Below are 26,098 nucleotides of genomic sequence, written 5' to 3' on the forward strand. Positions count from 1 at the left end.
TGTGTATGTGCCTCACATTTTCTATCTTTTCCCGAATGGGTCTCTGTCTCTTTCTCTCTCTCACTCTCTCCCGCGCTACCCACGTAATTTTACTGTGGACATGATCAACATGAGATGGAAAAGTGGTCGGTAATTCTTCTTTCGACAGTGATCCGTGGAAAGGTGAACAAAATGTCATCAAATGAATAATTCAAACAGATTCACTGAAACGTGAAGCATCTGCTTCTAATATCTCCTTCTGTGGCTCGGTGTCAAATTTTGTTTAAAAAAGCTCCTGTGAAGCCCCTTGGGACGTTTCACTACGTTAAATGTGCGATATAAATGGACGTTGTATTTGTAGTTGTTGTTGTTGAAACTGATTAAAGTTTCTCTGTCACCCAGTGTCCATGTCAGTGTTTCTGTCAGTCTGCAGCAGAAAGTTATCGGTTGATCAATGGCGATTACAACAATTATTCATCTTTCACAGAGTTTCATTAATTTCCTGTAATTAATGTAATCAGGTTCTTGTCGCTGCAACCTCAAACTTTAGCTCGGTGAATTAATGGTTTAGTTTGTAACAAGTCGTGTTACCTGCGCAAAGCAGCCGCACAGGAGTTCCAAATCCACCCTCTCGCCACCATAAGATCATAAGACCATAAGAGATAGGAGCAGGAGTCGGCCATTTGGCCCTTCGAGCCTGCTCCGCCATTTAATGAGATCATGGCTGATCTGATTTTTACCTCAACTCCACTTTTCCGCCTTTTCCCCATATCCTTTGACTCCCTCGCCACTCTGCAATCACATTAACTGAACTTTACTCTGGCCCAGTGTCACCGCGCTGAAATCGCGTCTTTCTCCGGCAGATGATTTTAACATCAGGGTTGCTGGTTTACGAGTGAAAAGTGATCCCGCTTCACTCGAGGGGCATTGGACAAATTTGTAGATGCCGTGCAGTCGGTGCTGGGACCACTGCTTTTCTTGATATATATTAATGACTTGGACTTGGGTGTTCAGGGCACAATTTCAAAATTTGCAGATGACACAAACCTGGAAGGGTAGTAACCAGTGAGGAGGATAGTGATAGACTTCAAGAGGATATAGACAGGCTGGTGGCATGGGCGGACACGTGGCAGATGAAATTTAATGCAGAAAAATGTGAAGTGATACATTTCGGTAGGAAGAACGAGGATAGGCAAAATAAATTAGAGGGCACAACTCTAAAAGAGGTACAGGAACAGAGAGATCTGGGGGTATATGTGCACAAATCGTTAAAGATGACAAGGCAGGTTAAGAAAGCCGATTAAAAAGCATACAGGATCCTGGAATTTATAAATAGAGGCATCGAGTAAAAAATTATGGAAGTCATGATGAAACTTTGTAAAACACTGGTTTGGCCACAACTGGAGTATTGTGTCCAGTTCTGGGCACCGCACTTTAGGAAAGATCTGATGGCCTTAGAGAGGGTGCAGAGGAGATTTACAAGAATGATTCCAGGGATGAGGGACTTTCGTTACGTGGACAGACTGGAGAAGCTGGGGTTGTTCTCCTTGGAACAGAGACGGTTGTGAGGAGATTTGATCGAGGTATTAAAAATCATGAAGGGTACAGACAGAGTCGATAGAGAGAAACTGTTCCCATTGGTGGAAATGTCAAGCACCAGAGGACACAGATTTGACGTGATTGGCAAAAGAACCAAAGGTGAAATGAGGAAAAACTTTTTTACACAGCGAGTGGTTAGGATCTGGAATGCACTGCCCGAGGGGTTGGTGGAGGCAGATTCAATCATGGCCTTCAAAAGGAAATGGATAAGTACTTGACAGGAAAAGAATTGCAGGGCTACCGGAATAGGGCGGGTGAGTGGGACCAGCTGGATTGCTGTTGCATGGAGCCGGCGGGGACTCGATGGGCCGAATGGCCTCCTTCCGTGCTGTTGCCTTTTTATGATTCTAGGATTCTAGTGGGCCAAGTAAAGGATCAGGACAGATAACACCGAGAACAATTCAAAAAGAAGCACAAGTTGATGAAACCAGCACTGGTGAAATTGCTGGGTGGATATTAAAAGGATGGGCCGTGGGAGGGGCTGGACCGCTATTCTGCAACAATTTGAGGCGCTGCTTATTGCTGTGGTTCGGGTCTTGTAACAACAGCTGAGGTGTGGCGCCGTGATCGTATAGTGGTTCGTACTCTGCGTTGTGGTCGCAGCAACCTCGGTTCGAATCCGAGTCACGGCATAACTTTCTCACCTCTTTTATCCTCTGCCACACATACTGATAGAATGCAGCAATATATCAATCTTTAATATATATAAGAAATATTTTTTGTTGGTGGCGAAAACCTATCCATTCCTTCAAATCCCAGCACTCTCACATGCCTGTACTTGATGTTCCACAGTTCAAACCCGCCTCTTCTCCCCGCTTTTTCTTTCTTCCATCGTCAATAGGCCGCCTTCACTTCCCTCCTTCCATTTCATGGACACTTTCCTGCTCCATTGCCGACTCTAACATTCACTTTCACGATCTCACGCCTTTAATTTTGCTCTGCTCCGACCGCTGTTTCTATTGGGCACATGTCCCATTCGCACCAATGTTCATTTGTGCCTTGAAACCAGTCGATACATTTCGATCTGCGTGACCGCTCGACAGACAAACACGACGAAAGCAGGGCTGGTCTCTGGAAAGACAGCCGCCCGAATGTTCACGAAATTTACTTGGGGAATCTTGTGATCCAGGGGATGGTAACTGAAGAACTGGTTTTTGTTTTGATGCTTGTTGGCTCTTTTCTCTCAGCAGTTGAGTTGCGTGAGCGACGGGCAGCGCGACAGAGCTGCGAATGGCGGTTGAAAGTTGCACATTTGACAAGTTGGGGCGGTGCAGTAAGAGCGGAAGTGTTCCGCCTTGATCTTAATAGTTCTGTTGAAATTTGTGATTGAATCGAGTGGAGGATAAATGTAAAGAGCGCCTGTGGGGAAAAAGGAGCGATTACAGGCCATGAGCGGAAGGTCTTTCAAATTCTCGTGGCGCAGGACGCTGTGTGCGGAAACGGCAGATTTTAAAGCGCGTGTGTCGGAAAGTAAAGTGTGATCTTGTGTGTGAGAAGAGCACAAGAAAGTTGTGCTTGAAGCTGCGCCCTTGAGGCAAGTTGCAGGTTGTCAGGAAAACTGCTCCAGTGAAAGCTCAAAAATAAACCCAGAAACTGCTAGCAACACTCAGCAGGTCAGGTAGTATCTGTGGAGAGATACTCAAGTATTTATCCAATTCTCCTTTTAAAGTTACGATTGAATCGAGCTCCACCATCCTTTAAGGCAGTGCGTTCCAGATCATAACAATTCGCTGTGTAAAAAAAATCTCCTTATTTCCCTTCTAGTTCTTTCGCCAATTATCTTAAATCTGCGTCCGTTGGTTGCCGACCCTCCCGCCAGTGGGTGAAGTTTCTCCTTATTTACTCGATCAAAACCCCTCTTAATTTTGAACACGTGGATTACTTCTACCCTTAACCTTCATTGCTCGAAGCAGAACAATCCCAGGTTCTCGAGTCTCTCCACACAACTAAACCCCATCCCTGGTATAATTCTGGGAAATCTCCTCTCCATCCTCTCCAAGACCTTGACATCCTGAATAAATTATAGTGCCCAGAATTGGACACAATACTTCAGATGAGGCCTGAACAATGATTTATAAACGTTTAATATAACTTCCTTGCTTTTGTACTCTATTTCTCTATTATTAAGCCAAGGAACTGGATGCAGTTTTAACGGCTTGAACAAATCGTGCTGCCACATTCAAAGATGTTGATGAAAATTACCAGGAACACATTGAGTCAGCTCACTCGGCACAGGCCCGGGACTGAGCCTCGGCTTCTCTTGCTCCGGGGCACAGTAGCACACCTCGTGAGATCAGCTCACTCAGTGCAGGCTGGAGATTGAACATGTGCCCATCCTGCTCTGTGTGGGATTCAGTACCACATCAGTTGAGATCAGCTCAATCAGCACAGGCCGGGAGGGCGCAGAGAGACAGAGACACGTGTTGTGATCTGTCACTTTTTATAAACACTTCAGTTTATTTCACTCCGTGTCCAACACCGTGCGATCTCCCCTGGTGTGTCAGCTTTCTGTGTTTATACAGAGTGTAATGTATTGAATTGTCTCTTGGATCACACGGGGTGGTAGACGGGGGTCTGTGTGCGGTGGGTTCGGGGGGGTGAGCTCTGATTCCCGCCCTCTTCTGGATTGAAAGGAGAAAAGAATGAATGAGAGAGAGAAGCGATGTGGGAGAAGGGATGATGGAAGAATTTGTACATGAACCTGATTAAAGTGGCCCAAAAACAAGATAATATTAAGATATCATCAGCAGAACATTAATACAAGCTGTAAAACTAAAGCAAAATACTGCAGATGCTGGAAATCTGAAGTAAAAACAGAAAATGCTGGAAATACTCAGCAGGTCAGGCAGCATCTGTGGAGAGAGTTCTGATGAAAGGTCATCGACCTGAAAGGATGTTTCTCTCTCCACAGATGCTGCCTGACCTGCTGAGTGTTTCCCGCATTTTCTGTTTTTATTATTAATATAACCTGAGCTCTGTCGAGCGTTTGTTTGTCGATTCACTGATAAAGCTGGGAATTGAGGGGAAGCTGGTTCATGGCGAACCCCAGCTCTGAATCCCCCCGGCAGAGAGTTCAAGGAATGTTTAATATAAATGAGATTCACCGACAGGATCAGAAAATCTCTCCTTGATGGTCGGTCTCATTCTCCCGAAGTGAGGAATGAGCGGGAGGGGCAATTCCACCCGGGGTTAGATTTTATTACAAGAGGATGACCCAAAAGATCAGTTTGCAGTGGGGCCGAAATAGCTCAGTTGGGAGAGCGTTAGACTGAAGATCTAAAGGTCCCTGGTTCGATCCCGGGTTTCGGCAGTTTTCGGGTTATTTTGTTTCTTCTTATTTGGGCCGATTCTTGAACATTTATTTGCACTGACATTTTTACCCGACACTGAACGGTTGGGGATGGAATAGAGAGACATCAAGGATGTCTGTATTTAGCTTTTATTTCTCTATTTCCTTCTGCCTTTCTCTCTGGTTTTTGTCTCGGTGTTCGATGAACATTTGATTTGATGCATTTGTCCTAAACTGATGCCTTTTCCACATCTCAGGGCGGTCAGACACGCTCTGTCTGTCTGTTACTGCTTGTGACCATTAACGGGAACAGGCTGCGAGTTAAACATTTATCAGCAAACCGCCAGAGAGATAACACAGCGGGAATAAAACACATTGCCTCACATTGTTAGACACCGAGTGACACAGATTGTAATGTGTGTCAGTAAACAGACCCGGAAAACAGAGTCCGAGAAAGGAAAGAAATAGAGAGATAGAAAAGAGTCATAAAAAGAAAGAAAACCCTTTCTCCACCCCAACAACAACAACAACAACAACTTGCATTTATATCGCGCCTTTAACGGAGTAAAACGTCCCAAGGCGCTTCACAGGAGCGATTATCAAACTAAATGTGACACGGAGCCACATAAGGAGATATTGGGACAGGTGAGGTATGTTTTAAGTGTCTTAAGGGAGGAGAGAGAGGTCGAGAGGCGGGAGGTTTAGGGAGGGAAATCCAGAGCTTTGGGCCCAGTCGGTTGAAGGCACGGCCGCCAATGGTGGAGCGATGAAAATCGTGGATGCGCAAGAGGCCTGAATTGGAGGAGCTCAGAGATCTCGGAGGGTTGTAGGGGTGGAGGAGGTTACAGAGATAGGGAGGGGCGAGGTCATGGAGGGATTTGAACACGAAGATGAGAATTTAAAATTTGAGATGTTGGTGGACTGGGAGCCAATGTAGGTCAGTGAGCAGAGGGGTTCTCCTCCTGAACGGTGGTTTGAATGTTTGGGGGGCGGGGCTGTGATAAATATCGAGATTTAATATAATGATCCCACTTTTCAACTACCACCGAATTATTACAATGCTGACCTGGAACAATCTAGAACATACCGCAAAACAAGACATTAAGATCAATGGTCACTTTAGCAAGGAGTTTAAAAGATTCTTCTAAGAAGGAGAAGGCTCAAGAAACGGACTGTGAACATTTCATGACGGCCTATTTATTTGTGTCCAGGGAGAGGGATGAGACACATGAAATGTTTCACTCATTTCAAATCTCCGCGGTCAGACTGGCGATTGTTTATTGATCAGGAAGATGGCTGGTAATAATCTGAGACCCAGTGAAGAGGTGAGAACAGAGCAGCAGGGAATGATCCCAGAACAATAGGAGCCAGCAGCTCACCGTCTGGTCCCTGTGTCAGGGACAATACACAACACCTCAGCTCCAGACCAGGAACAGAGAGCTGCTGTTAACGTGGCCCAGCCCTCGCAAACTGCTGGAACTGTGGGATGGAAATCAGACTTTGTGTCTCGGAGGCTGCTTCAGGGGCTCAGTGGCTCATCGAAAGAATGATTTCTATTAAAGAGCAGGGCTCTGCTCCATCACAGATTGATACTGTACAGTACATGGCAGAGTAAAGCTCCCTCTACACTGTGCCATCAAACACTGTGGGGGCAGGTGCATCAAGGGTTAGATCAAGATTAAATCTCCCTCTACACAGTCACAGAGGATGTCATTTGTGACTTTGACAAGGGCCGTTTCAGTACTGTGGCAGGAGTGGAAACCTGATTGGAGGGATTCAAACATGGTGTTGTGGGAAAGATGGACATGGATTTGGGAGGCGACAACACTTTGAAGAGGAAAGGGAGGTGGGAGATGGGGTGGTAGTTTGCAAGGACACAGGGGTCAAGGGTGGGTCTTTTATGAAGGAGGGTGATGATGGAAGATTTGATGGGGAGGGGGACCGTACCTGAGGAGAGGAGAACATTAACAATGTCAGCTAACATGGGGCCAGGAAGGGAGGTTGGGTGGTCAGCAGTTTGGTGGGAATAGGGTCGAGGGAGCAGGAGGTGGGTCTCATGGTCAAGAGCGCTCAGAGAGGGCATGAGGGGAGATCGGAGATTAACTTGGTGGGCTCGGGGAAGGGAGGGGAGCTGCAGAGGCAGCTGAATGAATGGTCTCAATCTTAGTCACACCCCCCATGACTGTCTTTCAATTTACCTTAAATCTTTCTCTTCTGGTTATTAACCCTTCCATCACTGGAAACAATTTCTCCTTAAATACTCTGTCAATACCTTTCATAATTGTGAATACCTCCTTTGAATCGTCCGTTAACTTTCCGGTTGTAGTCTCAGTGCCCTTCTTGCTAGTTGGTTTTTCAGTTCCCATATGGTCCAGCGGTGAGGATTCCTGGTTTTCACCCAGGCGGCCCGGGTTCGACTCCCGGTGTGGGAATTGTGAACTATTAGTCCCAGCCTCCCAATTTGCCTGCAGTCCGGACTGTGGCTGCTGCTTCTGAGTTCGCACCACGATCACACTGAGAAATGAGGCAAACCACAGCACTGAAAGGGACAGTGCACCAAAAACCCAGTCCCACAAGCTGAAGGGAAGCAAGCAACAATGTCCCGACAGGTCACACAGAACAATCTGGAAACACTCAGCGGGTCGGGCCCCATCTGCGGAGAGAACGGACCAATTAACTGAGAGTGTCAATGAGACAAGGAAAGAGACACGGCCCACTGTGAGAAACAAGGAACTTGCATTTGTATAGCACCTTTCACATCCTTAGGACATCCCAACGCACTTCACTAGAAGTTCAGTCACTATCGTTTTATAAGAGAACGTAGCAGCCAAGTTGTGTACAGCAAGATCCCACAAACAGTGATGAGATATTGAGCAGACCTCCTGTTTGTTGGGTGCTGATGGTTGGGGAAAGAATATTGGCCAGGACACCGGGAGAACTCCCTGCTCTTCACAAATTACCACTTAACACCTCATTCAAAGGACAGCACCTCTCACGATGCAGCTCCCTCTCAGAACAACACAGTCAGTCTGGATCATGTGTCCCAGTCCTGGAACGGGAGCTGGAACCCACACCCTTCTAAACACCAGCCTGACTCCCTGGGGTTACTCTCACCCTTGGCTAGTCATGAAACAGACTGTGCCACTCCCAGAGTAACTGATGACCACAGCCTCAGCCCTGGGTCCCGGTCTTCACCATAACCGCAGCCTGTCACCGCTCATAGAAAGTGGCGTGGGATTCCTGAGTTCATTCTGTGATGTGCATTGGGGGAGTGGGACTACATGGATTGATCTTGCATAGAGCCGGTATGGACTCGATGGGCCAAATGGCCTCCTTCCGTGCTGTAACGTTTCTATGATTCTATGATTCTATGTGGGTGGAGAGGGATACAAGGAAGTGATCAGAGATGGCCTTATCCATGATTGACACGATGGGGAGTGGAGAGGCCACGTGAGATGGCAAGGTCGAGGGGGTGGCCATGAATGTGGGACGGGGAGTTTCTATGCAGGGAGAGATTAAGGGAGGATAAAGTATCACATAATAGACTTGTTAGCAAAATTGAAGCCCATGGGATTAAACGGACAATGGCAGCGTGGATACAAATTTGGCTAAGGGGCAGAACACAGAAAGTAGTGGTGAACAGTTGATTTTCAGACTGGAGGCAAGTATACAGTGGTGTCCCCCAGGGCTCGGTATTAGGACCACTGCTCTTTTTGATATATATTAATGACTGGGACTTGGGAGAACAGGGTATAATTTCAAAGTTTGCAGATGACGCGAAACTCAGAAATGTAATAAACAATGTGGAGGATAGTAACAGACTTCAGGAGGACACAGACAGACTGGTGAAATGGGCAGAAACATGGCAGATGAAATTTAATGCAGAGAATTGTGAAGTGATACATTATGGTAGGAAGAATGAGGAGAGAAAATAAAAAGTAAATGGTGCAATTTTAAAGGGAGTGCAGGAATAGAGAGACCTGGGGGTGTAGTTACACAAATCTTTGAAGGTGGCAGGATAAGTTGAGAAGGCTGTTTAAAAAAGCAAATGGGGCCCTTGGCTTTATTAATTGAGGCACAGAATACAATAGCAAGGAATTGATACTAAACCTTTATAAAACACTGGTTGGGCCTCAGCTGGAGTATTGTGTTCAATTCTGGACACCAAACATTGGGAAGGATGTCAAGGCCTTGGAGAGGGTGCAAAGGAGATTTACTAGAATGGTGCCAGGGATGAGGGACTTCAGTTATGTGGAGAGACTGATTAAAGTTCACTCTGAACTGCCCCATCAAACACTCGCAGGACAGGTACAGCATGGGTTCTCTGCAGAATGAAGCTCCCTCTACACTGTCAAATCAAACATTCCCAGGGCAGGTACAACACGGGTTAGATACACAGTAATGCTTCCTTTACTCTGTGCAGTTTCGATCTCGCCTCAGATTTCAGATAAAAGGTTGCTTTGCTGCACAGTCTGCTGGTGTCTCTCTCTCTGTACTCAGTTACACCGCTCTCTACCTCCCTCTGCTGGTGTCTCACCTGACGAAGGAGAAAGCCTCCGAAAGCTGTCATTTTCAAATAAAATTGTTGGACCACAACCTGGTGTTGTTCGATTCTCTGCATTTCTCTGTTCTCAGTTACGCCGCTCTCTACCTCCCTCTGCTGGTGTCTCTCTGTATCTCTGTACTCAGTTGCACCGCTCTCTACCTCCCTCTGCTGGTGTCTCTCTGTATCACTGTACTCAGTTACACCGTTCTCTACCTCCCTCTGCTGGTGTCTCTCTGTATCTCTGTACTCAGTTACACCGCTCTCTACCTCCCTCTGCTGGTGTCTCTCTGTATCTCTGTGCACAGTTACACCGTTCAATCTGTTCCCGCAGCTCCTTCGGGAGTTTAATGATTTTGAAATGAAGACTTTTTCCTGTGTGACTTGTGAAGTTTTGATCAGTGAAATGTTTGTGAAAGAGAAGGATTGAGAGCCTTTTGTGTGGGACAGATGTTGTTTAACAGAGAAGCCACACGATGCTATAAATTGAGCAATGGTTTCTGGAGTGGAGCGGTTATCACATTTATCTCACACGCGAAAAGTCTCCGGTTCGATCCCAGATGAGAACGTTATTTGCGAATTTGCTCCGCTTGAATCTCCAGGGTGAGCTTTTTCTCCTGTGGGAAGCAGGCGATAATTGGCTTTTCCTGTTAAATTTGGCCACGGCTGCACCACATTCCTTCGGGGAAGAAGGGATGATGGAAGAAAGTGCCCATGAACCTGATTTAATGAGGCCAAACACAAGATAATGTTCAGATGTCATCAGCTGAACATTAACATAACCTGAGCTCCGAGATCAGATCGGGTCCCATTCCCCCAGAGTGAGGAATGAGCGGGAGCGGAAATTCCACCCGGTTTATATTTTTGTCCAAGGTGATGTCACAAAGTCCAATTTACAGTGGAGCCGAAATAGTTGAGTTTGGAGAGCGTGAGATTGAAGATCTGAAGGTCTCTGGGTTTGATTCTGTGTTCGGTGATTTTTGTTGCTCTGTTCTCGTTCTTTGAGTCGATTCTCGCATTTATTTCACTGAAATTTTAACCGGCACAGAAAGGTTGGGGAAGAAATAGACAGGCATCAAGAATGGGAAATATTGATAGTGTCTTTATTGAGTTTTTATTTCTCTTTTCTCTTCTGCCTTTTTCTCTGGAATTTTTCTCTCGGTGCCGGGAGACCATTTGATTTGAGGCATTTGTCCTGAACTGATGTCTTTTCCACATCTCGGGGCGGTCAGACCCGCTCTGTCTGTTACTACTTGTGACCATTGACGGGAACAGACGCGAGTTAAACGTTTATCAGCAAACCGACAGAGAGAAAACACAACGGGAATCAAACTCATTGAGCAAGATTTTATCGGGGGGGGGGGGCGGGGGGGGCGGTCATGGGAGGTAGTCAGGGACCATGGGTGGGTCAGTCATCGGGGGCATCGGCGAGTCAGTCATCGGAGCGAGGACTCAGTCATCGGGGGTCGGGGTTGGGGACCATCGCGGGGGTCGGAGATCATGGGGTTCGTCGCTCGTGCAGGGGTGTCGGAGATTTGGAGGGGGTCGGCCGATCGCCTGTGTGGGATCACGGCAGGTTGGCTTGTTGGTCCTGGGGGAAGCACTCCTGCTCCTCCGGGCCCACAAGCTGTGCTGTAAAGGCTCTTACCTGCTGTTTCGGGCCTTCTCGCCTCCTCTCATGTGGTGTGAAGGAGAAGGCCCAGGAATCCCGGCCCCCAGGAGTTATAAATAAAAAAGCTGTGAAAATGGAGGCCCGCAGCCTCCTTCAAAGCTTTCACTGACCGACCCGCCTCCGTTAAAACCAGGAGTGGGCGGGTTGGGGTCGGGTTTTAGTTATTTTTACTATTTTTACCTTCCCAACCCACCCATTCGTGGGGTTAAAATTTCGGTCCTTTACTCTGTTTCTTTCTCCACAGATGCTGCCTGATTTGCTGAAGGATATACTTGCCATAGAGGGAGTGTAACGAAGGTTCACCAGACTGATTCCTGGGATGGCGGGATTGTCCTATGAGGAGAGATTGAGTGGACTGGACCTGTATTCTCTAGAGTTTAGAAGAATGAGAGGTGATCTCATTGAAACATACAAAATTCTTACAGGGCTCGACAGGGTAGATGCAGGGAGGATGTTTCCCCTGGCTGGGGAGTCTAGAACCAGAGGTCACAGTCTCAGAATAAGGGGTCGGCCATTTAGACTGAGATGAGGAGAAATTTCTTCACTCAGAGGGTGGTGAATCTTTGGAATTCTCTCCCCCAGAGGGCTGTGGAGGCTCAGTCATTGAGTACATTCAAAACAGAGATCGATAGATTTCTAAATATGAACGACATCAAGGGATATGGGGATAGTGCAGGAAAATGGTGTTGAGGTAGAAGATCAACCATGATCTTGTTGAATAGCGGAGCAGGTTCGAGGGGCCAGATGGCCCACTCCTGCTCCTATTTCTTATGGTTCTTGCTGAGTATTTCCAGCATTTTCTGGCTTTCTGGGGCGAAGGTATATCAAACATTGTAATGGTTGTTATTGAAAAAAATATTCCCCTTGACTTTCTGTGTGGATTTGTTTGTTTGTAAAGTCTGGTGTTTACTAGTTCCATGCTCTAACCAACTGAGCTAACCGGCCATGTAGCAGATTTATGCTCATGGGTTGGAGCCCTGCGTTAGGCGGTCTGTGTTTTATTTCTCACACTGAGTGACAGAGTTATTGAACAAACCACATCCCGGAAACATTGTTACTTGTTTCTGTATAAAACTGGTGAGGATGTAAATCGAAAGTAACAGATAAAGAGCAAGTTAAGATATCAAATGTAATTATTTGATGAACCCACAACACGCCATAAATTAGGTCGCGGTTTCCGGAGTGTAGCGGTTATCACTGTTCGCTTTATGCGCGAAAGATTCCCGGGCGGGAACTTTATTTGGAAATCTCCAGGGTGAGTTTCTTCTCCTGTGAAAAGAATTGGCTTTTCCTGTTAAATTTGACAACGGCTGCACCACATTCCTGGTGTCAAGAACATTTTAACCAGTCTCTGGAAATACAAATGAGAACGGATGAAAGTTCATCACATGCAAAACACAATAACTTCCCCACGTGTCACTGGGTAACCATGTTAGTATTTCCGTCAGTCAGTCTGCAGAAAGTTATCGCTTCATTAATGACGATTACAACAATTATTCATCTTTAACAGAGTTTCATGTATTTATTTAATAAAGTTCATAATTGTTTTGGACAAATTATTTCCCTCACCGGGAATCGAACCCACACCGCGGCGGTGAGAGCCCCGAATCCAAACCACCAGATGCCGCGCAGTGGGTCGAGTGATGGATTGGCACAGTTGGTGTATGAAAAAAATTAAAAAGTAGAAACAGAAAATGTTGCGAACTCTCAGCAGGTCAGACAGCGTCTGTGGAGAGAGAAACAGAGGGAACGTTTCAGGTCGATGACCTTTCATCAGAACTCGCTCCACAGATGCTGCCTGACCGGCTGAGTGTATCCGGCATTTTCTGTTTATAGTTCAGATTTCCAGCATCCGCAGCACTTTGCTTTTGAAATTAAAAAGTAGCTCAAGTTGATGAAAGTTGCACCAGTGAAAATCCTGGGTGGAGATTTAGAGGATGCGACAGTGGGAAGGGCTGGACTGCGATTCGAACAGTCCTCCAAGCAAATTTCGGGGAAGTCATGGAAATTTAAAAGAGGACTTGGAACGGGAATAGAACGACAGGCTCACGTGACAGGGCATTGGTATTCGGAATGTCCAAAATGCAGTCCCCACTGCTCTGATGACCTGAATCAGACAAATAGTAATTCACAACACAGGACAAATCCATTTGATTTGAGTTTTGGAAACCCATTCACGACAGCAGCTGTCTCCCATCAGTTTACTTTTCCAAACTAAAGGGTATGAAGCTTGCACGAGTGATGATCTGTGCTGTATTATTTCTGAGCAGCAGACCCACCTTGCCCCATCAATGCCTATTTGTTGGAAGGCGCAGTCCCCATTGGTCGAGGGGATCGGTTTCTCGAGCTGTGATTCACCATCCTCTATTTCAGGAATATTCCGGTTTGCTGAAAATGAGATGAGATGAAACGAGCAGGTCCAACGAGCCGGTCTGCAACACGACACGGCATCGACAAAGTTGTCTCTTGCACTTACAGTGAAGCGGAGGGCAGTTTTCACCCTTAAACCAGCAAGTTAGGTGGCGCAGTAAATAGTGTAGATGGGAGCAGGAAGTAGTGAAGGGACATTGATGATTAAATGAGAGGGTAAAACTGTGGGAGATGGAGTTCAATGTGGGGAAGTGAGATATAATCCACTTAGAACCTTAAAAAGATAAATCAGAGTATTTTCTAAATGACGAGAAACTAGGAACGATGGAGGAGCAGAGAGGTTCAGGGGTCCATCTCCAGAAATCACTAAAAACTAGTGGACAGGTACAAAAAATAATTAATGGAATGTGAGCCTTCATCTGAAGGGGCTGGAATACAAAGGGTGGAAGTTATGATACAGATGCATGAAGCTCTGGTGAGACCACATCTGGAGAAATGCGTTCAGTTCTGGGCACCGGACCCCAGGAGGGACATATTGGCCTTGACTGGGTGTGGAACAGATTCACCAGAATGATACCGGGGCTAAAAGGGTTAAATTATGAGGACAGGTCTTGCAGACGAGACTTTTATTCCCTTGAGTATTGGAGGTTAAGGGGTGATCTAATTGAGATGTTTCAGAAGATGGGGGGAGGGGAGTGGAAGAAGATGGTTTGTAGTGGAGAAGAGAAGCCAGGGGTTATCTTTACATTCCAGGATGATCCTGGAATAGTGAACAGTTTTGTCAGAGGAGAGCAGGACCCGCCAGATCTGGTGATGAATGGTTAACCAGTTGTCCACCATAAATGTTCAAGTCTGCGTCCCTTGGGCTCACAGGAGTGGAAATGAGGGCAGTACGAGGAGGATCGACCAGGGTGAGAGAAGAGTAATGGTTTTAATGGGGAGAAGTGCATCAAAGATGGAGGTGAGGGTCTGATCGAGCAGATGGGTAGCTGCAGAAATGTCGTGGTGAATGGAGGGCCAAAGTCCAGACAGTTAGGAATTTGAAAGTGCTGTTGTACGTGACCTGGGGGAGAGTTTTTTCCAGGGATGAACACAGAAGGAAGTGGGTTAGTCCCACTCCCCTGCTCTTTCCCCATATCTCTCCAAATTTTTTCATGTCAACAATTCACTCAATTCCCTTTTGAAAGTTACGATTGAACCCACTTCCACCGGCCTTTCAGGCAGTGCATTCCCGATCATAAAAACTCGCTGCGTAAAAAAACCCTTCCTCCTGACCATCCCTTTAGTTCTCATGTGGTCCAGCGGTGAGGATTCCTGGCTTTTACCCAAGCGGCCCGGGTTCGACTCCCGGTGTGGACATAACAGCTTTTTAGTCCCAGCCTCGCAATGTGCCTGCAGTCCGGGCTGTGGCTGCTGCTTCCTCCCTCACTTCTGTGTCAGACCCACAATCACACTGAGAAATGAGGCAGACCACAGCTCTTAAAGGGACAGTGCACTAAAAGCAACAATGTCCAGACAGGTCACTCAGCAGCTCATGGCCAAGTGTTTGACTACAATCCTTTTATCATTCACTGTAAAACCCGAGGCTCAGTGAAACACTCACAGAATATTCAGGAAAAACTCAGCGAGTCAGGCCGAATCTGTGGAGAGAACAAACCAATTAACTGAGAGTCTCAGTGAGACAAGGAACGAGATACGGCTCTTCACAAATTGTCACGGGATCTTTTACACCTCGGAGCAGAAAGAAGGGACCCCCATTAAACACCTCATTCAAAGGACAGCACCTCTCACGATGCAGCTACCTCTCAGAACGACACAGTCAGCCTGGATCATGTGTCCCAGTCCTGGAACGGGAGCTGGAACCCACACCCTTCTAAACACCTGCCTGACTCCCTGGTGTTCCTCCGACCCCCGGCTAGTCATGAAACAGACTGTGCCACTCCCAGAGTAACTGATGAGCACAGCCTCAGCCCTGGGTCCCGGTCTGCACCATAACTGGAGCCTGTTCCCGCTCATAGAAAGTGGCGTGGGATTCCTGTGTTCATTCTGTGATGTGCATTGGGGGAGTGGGACTACATGGATTGATCTTGCATGGAGCTGGCATGGACTCAATGTGCCGAATGGCCTCCTTCCGTGCTGTAACCTTTCTATGATTCTATGATTCCATGTGGGTGGAGAGGAATACAAGGAAGTCCATGATTGACACGATCGGGAGCAGAGAGGCCACGTGATTGCAAGGTCGAGGGGCTGGCCATGAATATGGGTCGGGGAGTTTCTATGCAGGGAGAGATTAAGGGAGGATAAAGTATCACATAATAGACTTGTTTTAAAAATTGAAGCCCATGGGATTAAACGGACAATGGCAGCGTGGATACAAAACTGGGAAAGGGGCAGAAAACAGAGAGTTGTGGTGAACGGTTGTTTTTCAGACTGGAGGCAAGTATACAGTGGTGTCCCCCAGGGCTCAGTATTAGGACCACTGCTAGTTTTGATATATACTAATGACCGGGACTTGGGTGTACAGGGTATAATTTCTAAGTTTGCAGATGACACGAAACTCAGAAATGTAATAAACAATGTTGAGGATAGTAACAGACTTCAGGAGGACAGAGACAGACTGGTGAAATGGGCAGAAAGATGGCAGATGAAATTTAATGCAGAGAATTGTGAAGTGATACATTATGGTAGGAAGAATGAGGAGAGAAAATAAAAAGTAAATGGTGCAATTTTAAAGGGAGTGCAGGAATAGAGAGACCTGGGGGTGTAGTTACACAAATCTTTGAAGGTGGCAGGATAAGTTGAGAAGGCTGTTTAAAAAAGCAAATGGGGCCCTTGGCTTTATTAATTGAGGCACAGAATACAATAGCAAGGAATTGATACTAAACCTTTATAAAACACTGGTTGGGCCTCAGCTGGAGTATTGTGTTCAATTCTGGACACCAAACATTGGGAAGGATGTCAAGGCCTTGGAGAGGGTGCAAAGGAGATTTACTAGAATGGTGCCAGGGATGAGGGACTTCAGTTATGTGGAGAGACTGATTAAAGTTCACTCTGAACTGCCCCATCAAACACTCGCAGGACAGGTACAGCATGGGTTCTCTGCAGAATGAAGCTCCCTCTACACTGTCAAATCAAACATTCCCAGGGCAGGTACAACACGGGTTAGATACACAGTAATGCTTCCTTTACTCTGTGCAGTTTCGATCTCGCCTCAGATTTCAGATAAAAGGTTGCTTTGCTGCACAGTCTGCTGGTGTCTCTCTCTCTGTACTCAGTTACACCGCTCTCTACCTCCCTCTGCTGGTGTCTCACCTGACGAAGGAGAAAGCCTCCGAAAGCTGTCATTTTCAAATAAAATTGTTGGACCACAACCTGGTGTTGTTCGATTCTCTGCATTTCTCTGTTCTCAGTTACGCCGCTCTCTACCTCCCTCTGCTGGTGTCTCTCTGTATCTCTGTACTCAGTTGCACCGCTCTCTACCTCCCTCTGCTGGTGTCTCTCTGTATCACTGTACTCAGTTACACCGTTTTCTACCTCCCTCTGCTGGTGTCTCTCTGTATCTCTGTACTCAGTTACACCGCTCTCTACCTCCCTCTGCTGGTGTCTCTCTGTATCTCTGTGCACAGTTACACCGTTCAATCTGTTCCCGCAGCTCCTTCGGGAGTTTAATGATTTTGAAATGAAGACTTTTTCCTGTGTGACTTGTGAAGTTTTGATCAGTGAAATGTTTGTGAAAGAGAAGGATTGAGAGCCTTTTGTGTGGGACAGATGTTGTTTAACAGAGAAGCCACACGATGCTATAAATTGAGCAATGGTTTCTGGAGTGGAGCGGTTATCACATTTATCTCACACGCGAAAAGTCTCCGGTTCGATCCCAGATGAGAACGTTATTTGCGAATTTGCTCCGCTTGAATCTCCAGGGTGAGCTTTTTCTCCTGTGGGAAGCGGGCGATAATTGGCTTTTCCTGTTAAATTTGGCCACGGCTGCACCACATTGCTTCAGGGAAGAAGGGATGATGGAAGAAAGTGCCCATGAACCTGATTTAATGAGGCCAAACACAAGATAATGTTCAGATGTCATCAGCTGAACATTAACATAACCTGAGCTCCGAGATCTGACCGGGTCCCATTCCCCCAGAGTGAGGAATGAGCGGGAGGGGAAATTCCACCCGGTTTATATTTTTGTCCAAGGTGATGTCACAAAGTCCAATTTACAGTGGAGCCGAAATAGTTGAGTTTGGAGAGCGTGAGATTGAAGATCTGAAGGTCTCTGGGTTTGATTCTGTGTTCGGTGATTTTTGTTGCTCTGTTCTCGTTCTTTGAGTCGATTCTCGCATTTATTTCACTGAAATTTTAACCGGCACAGAAAGGTTGGGGAAGAAATAGACAGGCATCAAGAATGGGAAATATTGATCGTGTCTTTATTGAGTTTTTATTTCTCTTTTCTCTTCTGCCTTTTTCTCTGGAATTTTTCTCTCGGTGCCGGGAGACCATTTGATTTGAGGCATTTGTCCTGAACTGATGTCTTTTCCACATCTCGGGGCGGTCAGACCCGCTCTGTCTGTTACTACTTGTGACCATTGACGGGAACAGACGCGAGTTAAACGTTTATCAGCAAACCGACAGAGAGAAAACACAACGGGAATCAAACTCATTGAGCAAGATTTTATCGGGGGGGGGGGGCGGGGGGGGCGGTCATGGGAGGTAGTCAGGGACCATGGGTGGGTCAGTCATCGGGGGCATCGGCGAGTCAGTCATCGGAGCGAGGACTCAGTCATCGGGGGTCGGGGTTGGGGACCATCGCGGGGGTCGGAGATCATGGGGTTCGTCGCTCGTGCAGGGGTGTCGGAGATTTGGAGGGGGTCGGCCGATCGCCTGTGTGGGATCACGGCAGGTTGGCTTGTTGGTCCTGGGGGAAGCACTCCTGCTCCTCCGGGCCCACAAGCTGTGCTGTAAAGGCTCTTACCTGCTGTTTCGGGCCTTCTCGCCTCCTCTCATGTGGTGTGAAGGAGAAGGCCCAGGAATCCCGGCCCCCAGGAGTTATAAATAAAAAAGCTGTGAAAATGGAGGCCCGCAGCCTCCTTCAAAGCTTTCACTGACCGACCCGCCTCCGTTAAAACCAGGAGTGGGCGGGTTGGGGTCGGGTTTTAGTTATTTTTACTATTTTTACCTTCCCAACCCACCCATTCGTGGGGTTAAAATTTCGGTCCTTTACTCTGTTTCTTTCTCCACAGATGCTGCCTGATTTGCTGAAGGATATACTTGCCATAGAGGGAGTGTAACGAAGGTTCACCAGACTGATTCCTGGGATGGCGGGATTGTCCTATGAGGAGAGATTGAGTGGACTGGACCTGTATTCTCTAGAGTTTAGAAGAATGAGAGGTGATCTCATTGAAACATACAAAATTCTTACAGGGCTCGACAGGGTAGATGCAGGGAGGATGTTTCCCCTGGCTGGGGAGTCTAGAACCAGAGGTCACAGTCTCAGAATAAGGGGTCGGCCATTTAGACTGAGATGAGGAGAAATTTCTTCACTCAGAGGGTGGTGAATCTTTGGAATTCTCTCCCCCAGAGGGCTGTGGAGGCTCAGTCATTGAGTACATTCAAAACAGAGATCGATAGATTTCTAAATATGAACGACATCAAGGGATATGGGGATAGTGCAGGAAAATGGTGTTGAGGTAGAAGATCAACCATGATCTTGTTGAATAGCGGAGCAGGTTCGAGGGGCCAGATGGCCCACTCCTGCTCCTATTTCTTATGGTTCTTGCTGAGTATTTCCAGCATTTTCTGGCTTTCTGGGGCGAAGGTATATCAAACATTGTAATGGTTGTTATTGAAAAAAATATTCCCCTTGACTTTCTGTGTGGATTTGTTTGTTTGTAAAGTCTGGTGTTTACTAGTTCCATGCTCTAACCAACTGAGCTAACCGGCCATGTAGCAGATTTATGCTCATGGGTTGGAGCCCTGCGTTAGGCGGTCTGTGTTTTATTTCTCACACTGAGTGACAGAGTTATTGAACAAACCACATCCCGGAAACATTGTTACTTGTTTCTGTATAAAACTGGTGAGGATGTAAATCGAAAGTAACAGATAAAGAGCAAGTTAAGATATCAAATGTAATTATTTGATGAACCCACAACACGCCATAAATTAGGTCGCGGTTTCCGGAGTGTAGCGGTTATCACTGTTCGCTTTATGCGCGAAAGATTCCCGGGCGGGAACTTTATTTGGAAATCTCCAGGGTGAGTTTCTTCTCCTGTGAAAAGAATTGGCTTTTCCTGTTAAATTTGACAACGGCTGCACCACATTCCTGGTGTCAAGAACATTTTAACCAGTCTCTGGAAATACAAATGAGAACGGATGAAAGTTCATCACATGCAAAACACAATAACTTCCCCACGTGTCACTGGGTAACCATGTTAGTATTTCCGTCAGTCAGTCTGCAGAAAGTTATCGCTTCATTAATGACGATTACAACAATTATTCATCTTTAACAGAGTTTCATGTATTTATTTAATAAAGTTCATAATTGTTTTGGACAAATTATTTCCCTCACCGGGAATCGAACCCACACCGCGGCGGTGAGAGCCCCGAATCCAAACCACCAGATGCCGCGCAGTGGGTCGAGTGATGGATTGGCACAGTTGGTGTATGAAAAAAATTAAAAAGTAGAAACAGAAAATGTTGCGAACTCTCAGCAGGTCAGACAGCCTCTGTGGAGAGAGAAACAGAGGGAATGTTTCAGGTCGGTGACCTTTCATCAGAACTCGCTCCACAGATGCTGCCTGACCGGCTGAGTGTATCCGGCATTTTCTGTTTATAGTTCAGATTTCCAGCATCCGCAGCACTTTGCTTTTGAAATTAAAAAGTAGCTCAAGTTGATGAAAGTTGCACCAGTGAAAATCCTGGGTGGAGATTTAGAGGATGCGACAGTGGGAAGGGCTGGACTGCGATTCGAACAGTCCTCCAAGCAAATTTCGGGGAAGTCATGGAAATTTAAAAGAGGACTTGGAACGGGAATAGAACGACAGGCTCACGTGACAGGGCATTGGTATTCGGAATGTCCAAAATGCAGTCCCCACTGCTCTGATGACCTGAATCAGACAAATAGTAATTCACAACACAGGACAAATCCATTTGATTTGAGTTTTGGAAACCCATTCACGACAGCAGCTGTCTCCCATCAGTTTACTTTTCCAAACTAAAGGGTATGAAGCTTGCACGAGTGATGATCTGTGCTGTATTATTTCTGAGCAGCAGACCCACCTTGCCCCATCAATGCCTATTTGTTGGAAGGCGCAGTCCCCATTGGTCGAGGGGATCGGTTTCTCGAGCTGTGATTCACCATCCTCTATTTCAGGAATATTCCGGTTTGCTGAAAATGAGATGAGATGAAACGAGCAGGTCCAACGAGCCGGTCTGCAACACGACACGGCATCGACAAAGTTGTCTCTTGCACTTACAGTGAAGCGGAGGGCAGTTTTCACCCTTAAACCAGCAAGTTAGGTGGCGCAGTAAATAGTGTAGATGGGAGCAGGAAGTAGTGAAGGGACATTGATGATTAAATGAGAGGGTAAAACTGTGGGAGATGGAGTTCAATGTGGGGAAGTGAGATATAATCCACTTAGAACCTTAAAAAGATAAATCAGAGTATTTTCTAAATGACGAGAAACTAGGAACGATGGAGGAGCAGAGAGGTTCAGGGGTCCATCTCCAGAAATCACTAAAAACTAGTGGACAGGTACAAAAAATAATTAATGGAATGTGAGCCTTCATCTGAAGGGGCTGGAATACAAAGGGTGGAAGTTATGATACAGATGCATGAAGCTCTGGTGAGACCACATCTGGAGAAATGCGTTCAGTTCTGGGCACCGGACCCCAGGAGGGACATATTGGCCTTGACTGGGTGTGGAACAGATTCACCAGAATGATACCGGGGCTAAAAGGGTTAAATTATGAGGACAGGTCTTGCAGACGAGACTTTTATTCCCTTGAGTATTGGAGGTTAAGGGGTGATCTAATTGAGATGTTTCAGAAGATGGGGGGAGGGGAGTGGAAGAAGATGGTTTGTAGTGGAGAAGAGAAGCCAGGGGTTATCTTTACATTCCAGGATGATCCTGGAATAGTGAACAGTTTTGTCAGAGGAGAGCAGGACCCGCCAGATCTGGTGATGAATGGTTAACCAGTTGTCCACCATAAATGTTCAAGTCTGCGTCCCTTGGGCTCACAGGAGTGGAAATGAGGGCAGTACGAGGAGGATCGACCAGGGTGAGAGAAGAGTAATGGTTTTAATGGGGAGAAGTGCATCAAAGATGGAGGTGAGGGTCTGATCGAGCAGATGGGTAGCTGCAGAAATGTCGTGGTGAATGGAGGGCCAAAGTCCAGACAGTTAGGAATTTGAAAGTGCTGTTGTACGTGACCTGGGGGAGAGTTTTTTCCAGGGATGAACACAGAAGGAAGTGGGTTAGTCCCACTCCCCTGCTCTTTCCCCATATCTCTCCAAATTTTTTCATGTCAACAATTCACTCAATTCCCTTTTGAAAGTTACGATTGAACCCACTTCCACCGGCCTTTCAGGCAGTGCATTCCCGATCATAAAAACTCGCTGCGTAAAAAAACCCTTCCTCCTGACCATCCCTTTAGTTCTCATGTGGTCCAGCGGTGAGGATTCCTGGCTTTTACCCAAGCGGCCCGGGTTCGACTCCCGGTGTGGACATAACAGCTTTTTAGTCCCAGCCTCGCAATGTGCCTGCAGTCCGGGCTGTGGCTGCTGCTTCCTCCCTCACTTCTGTGTCAGACCCACAATCACACTGAGAAATGAGGCAGACCACAGCTCTTAAAGGGACAGTGCACTAAAAGCAACAATGTCCAGACAGGTCACTCAGCAGCTCATGGCCAAGTGTTTGACTACAATCCTTTTATCATTCACTGTAAAACCCGAGGCTCAGTGAAACACTCACAGAATATTCAGGAAAAACTCAGCGAGTCAGGCCGAATCTGTGGAGAGAACAAACCAATTAACTGAGAGTCTCAGTGAGACAAGGAACGAGACACGGCTCTTCACAAATTGTCACGGGATCTTTTACACCTCGGAGCAGAAAGAAGGGACCCCCATTAAACACCTCATTCAAAGGACAGCACCTCTCACGATGCAGCTCCCTCTGAGCACGAAACAGTCAGTCTGGATCATGTGTCCCAGTCCTGGAACGGGAGCTGGAACCCACACCCTTCGAAACACCAGCCTGACTCCCTGGTGTTACTCTCACCCCCGGCGAGTCATGAACCAGACTGTGCCACTCCCAGAGTAACTGATGAGCACAGCCTCAGCCCTGGGTCCCGGTCTGCACCATAACCGCAGCCTGTTACCGCTCATAGAAAGTGGGATTCCTGTGTTCATTCTGTGATGTGCATTGGGGGAGTGGGACTAGCTGGATTGATCTTGCATAGAGCTGGTATGGACTCAATGAGCCGAATGGCCTCCTTCCGTGCTGTAACCTTTCTATGATTCTATGATTCCATGTGGGTGGAGAGGAATACAAGGAAGTGATCAGAGATGGCCTTATCCATGATTGACACGATCGGGAGCAGAGAGGCCACATGATTGCAAGGTCCAGGGGGTGGCCATGAATATGGGTCGGGGAGTTTCTATGCAGGGAGAGATTAAGGGAGGTTAAAGTATCACATAATAGACTTGTTGGCAAAATTGAAGCCCATGGGATTAAACGGACAATGGCAGCGTGGATACAAAACTGGCTAAGGGGCAGAAAACAGAAAGTAGTGGTGAACGGTTGTTTTTCAGACTGGAGGCAAGTATACAGTGGTGTCCCCCAGGGCTCAGTATTAGGACCACTGCTCGTTTTGATATATACTAATGACCGGGACTTGGGTGTACAGGGTATAATTTCAAAGTTTGCAGATGACACGAAACTCAGAAATGTAATAAACAATGTTGAGGATAGTAACTGACTTCAGGAGGACAGAGACAGACTGGTGAAATGGGCAGAAACATGGCAGATGAAATTTAATACAGAGAATTGTGAAGTGATACATTTTGGTAGCAAGAATGAGGAGAGGTAATATAAACTAAATGGAACAATTTTAAATGGAGTGGAGGAATCGAGAGACCTGGGGGTGTAATTACACAAATCTTTGAAGGTGGCAGGACAAGTTGAGAAGGCTGTTAAGAAAGCAAATGGGGCCCTTGGCTTCATTAATTGAGGCATTGAATACAAAAGCAAGGAGTTGATACTGAACCTTGATAAAACACTGGTTAGACCTCAGCTAGAGTATTGTGTTCAATTCTGGACACTTTAGGAAGGATGTCAAGGCCTTTGAGAGGATGCAGAAGAGATTTACTAGAATGGTGCCAGGAATGAGGGACTGGAGAAACTGGGGCTGTTCTCCTGAGAGCACAGAACGTAAAGGGGAGATTTGATAGAGGTGTTCAAAATTGTGAAGGGTTTTCATAGAGGAAAGAAGGAGAAACATTCCAGTTGTAGAAGGGCAGTTACAACACGGGTTAGATAGAGAGCAAAGCTCCCTCGACACTGTCAAATCAAACACTCCCAGGAAAGGCACAACACGGGTTAGATACACAGTAATGCTTCCTCCACTGTGCAGTTTAGATCCCGCCTCAGATTTCAGATAAAAGGTTGGTTTCCTGGACACTCTGCTGGTGTCTCTCTGCATCTCGTTGCACCGCTCTCTACCTCCCTCTGCTGGTGCCTCTCTGTATCTCTGTACTCAGTTACACCGCTCTCTACCTCCCTCTGCTGGTGTCTCTCTGTATCTCTGTACTCAGTTACACCGCTCTCTACCTCCCTCTGCTGGTGTCTCTCTGTATCTCTGTACTCAGTTACACCACTCTCTACCTCCCTCTGCTGGTGCCTCTCTGTATCTCTGAACTCAGTTACACCGCTCTCTACCTCCCTCTGCTGGTGTCTCTCTGTACCTCTGTACTCAGTTACACCGCTCTCTACCTCCCTCTGTTGGTGTCTCTCTGTATCTCTGTACTCAGTTACACCGCTCTCTACCTCCCTCTGCTGGTGTCTCTCTGTATCTCTGTACTCAGTTACACCGCTCTCTACCTCCCTCTGCTGGTGTCTCTCTGTATCTCTGAACTCAGTTACACCGCTCACTATCTCCATCTTTTTTTCTTTCCTTTTTTTCATTTTTTTCGAATGAAACTTATGAAATAGGACAGTGGAAGTGATTGAATGAAAGGAGGATTCTAAAGACATTGAGTTTTTTTCTGAAACACATCCAATCGTATCACAACAGCGAATCATTGAATTGGAGTCAGGTGACTGCAGGTTTTGTATAAAAGGTGCTGGTTGGTGGGTAAAGTGATAGTTGAGTTGTTTGGTATCATGGGGGATTTTTTGTAGTGAGAGGTTAATCTCTGTGACACTCACAACTTGCTGAGAGCAGAGCAGAGCAGAGCACAGCACAGCACAGTCAGCCAGCCAGAGGAGAAGGAGACGAGAGGAACCATCAACAGGGAAGGAGGGAGAAGGAGAACACCATCACCATCAACATCAGCCGTGAGGGGTGTGCTGCTGCGGGTTCGGCCGTCAACACAGAGGGAGGAAGAGGAGGTCGGCGCCGTGAGGTGTGGACGGCTGGAGGTAGGGGGAGGAAGAAGACCATACAAGGACAGGGGGTTTCCCCCCAAGTGTCTGTCCCGGGACAGCTGGAGCTGCCTGGGTGAAGTTACTTTTCTTTTGTTTCCATCCTTGGAGGACTGAGCCGAGGCAGCTTCGGCTGTCTCCGGGAAGACATCTCCTCCCCACTGCCCACCAGAAGGAAGAAGGTGCAGCCCCGCCCCTCTTCGACCCACTTCAGCGGCAGCCCACCCCTGCGGACTCCCTCCTTTCTTTGGGCGCCATCCCTCCCTCACTTGCTCTCCTGCTCTTGTGAGCTATACCTCTTAAGGCATAAACATCGGACAAAGGAGCCCCTCTCCCAAATTAATATTGGCAGACGTGGGAGAGGCGGTTATCCCGACATCCATTAAGGCCGTCTCCATCCATCGGCCTGAGATTATGACGTCACCATCTTCGCCGGTGCCGGGACCCAGCAGGACGTATGCGGGAGTTGCCGCGGCGGCCGCTCCTGCTGTTTCTGCCGCTCCTGCTGGGCCGGCGCCGTTTCGCCTCTTGACGAGGAAGAATGGGGTCAAGGCCTACGCCCACCCCAACATGACCATTGAGGCCTGCGTGAAGGCCATGGCCGAGGTTGTCGGCCCCTCGGCCATCGTTGCGGCCTCCAAGGTCTACGGGAAGGCTGTTGTCTTTTTGAGGTCCGAGCGGGCGGTGTCCCTAGCCCTGAGCAAGGGGCTCACGGTGGGCGGGACTTTCCTGCCGGTGGACCCGCTGGAGGCCACCGTGCAGCGGGTTGTCATCTCCAACGTCCCGCCCTTCCTTCCGGATGAGCTCCTCCTCCCCCACCTGCGTCAACTGGGGGAGGTGAGGTCGGGGATAACGCCGCTGACGCTCGGCCTCAAGGATAACAGCCTCCGGCATGTTTACTCCTTCCGTCGCCAAGCCTTTATTACACTGGCACGGGAGGAGGTGACGGAGGGGGGCTTTAACGCCCTCCATGACGGGACAGCCTACCGTGTCTTCTGGACGGCGGAGGGTGG

The 26,098-nt window shown here is 47.4% G+C and overlaps 4 non-coding genes across 4 annotated transcripts; all 4 read left to right on the plus strand.

Moving 5' to 3' along the window:
• Positions 1-4,815: 4,815 nt before the first annotated feature.
• On the plus strand, positions 4,816-4,888 carry trnaf-gaa (transfer RNA phenylalanine (anticodon GAA)). The gene has a single exon. It is a non-coding gene; the product is annotated as a tRNA-Phe (tRNA).
• A 2,339-nt stretch (positions 4,889-7,227) lies between these two features.
• trnae-uuc (transfer RNA glutamic acid (anticodon UUC)) lies at positions 7,228-7,299 on the plus strand. The gene has a single exon. It is a non-coding gene; the product is annotated as a tRNA-Glu (tRNA).
• Positions 7,300-14,737: 7,438 nt separating this feature from the next.
• On the plus strand, positions 14,738-14,811 carry trnak-uuu (transfer RNA lysine (anticodon UUU)). Its single transcript has one exon. It is a non-coding gene; the product is annotated as a tRNA-Lys (tRNA).
• A 7,286-nt stretch (positions 14,812-22,097) lies between these two features.
• trnak-uuu (transfer RNA lysine (anticodon UUU)) lies at positions 22,098-22,171 on the plus strand. The gene has a single exon. It is a non-coding gene; the product is annotated as a tRNA-Lys (tRNA).
• Positions 22,172-26,098: the final 3,927 nt, after the last annotated feature.

The sequence above is a fragment of the Heptranchias perlo genome, chromosome 35, assembly GCF_035084215.1.
Source record: "Heptranchias perlo isolate sHepPer1 chromosome 35, sHepPer1.hap1, whole genome shotgun sequence".
Lineage (NCBI taxonomy): Eukaryota > Metazoa > Chordata > Chondrichthyes > Hexanchiformes > Hexanchidae > Heptranchias > Heptranchias perlo.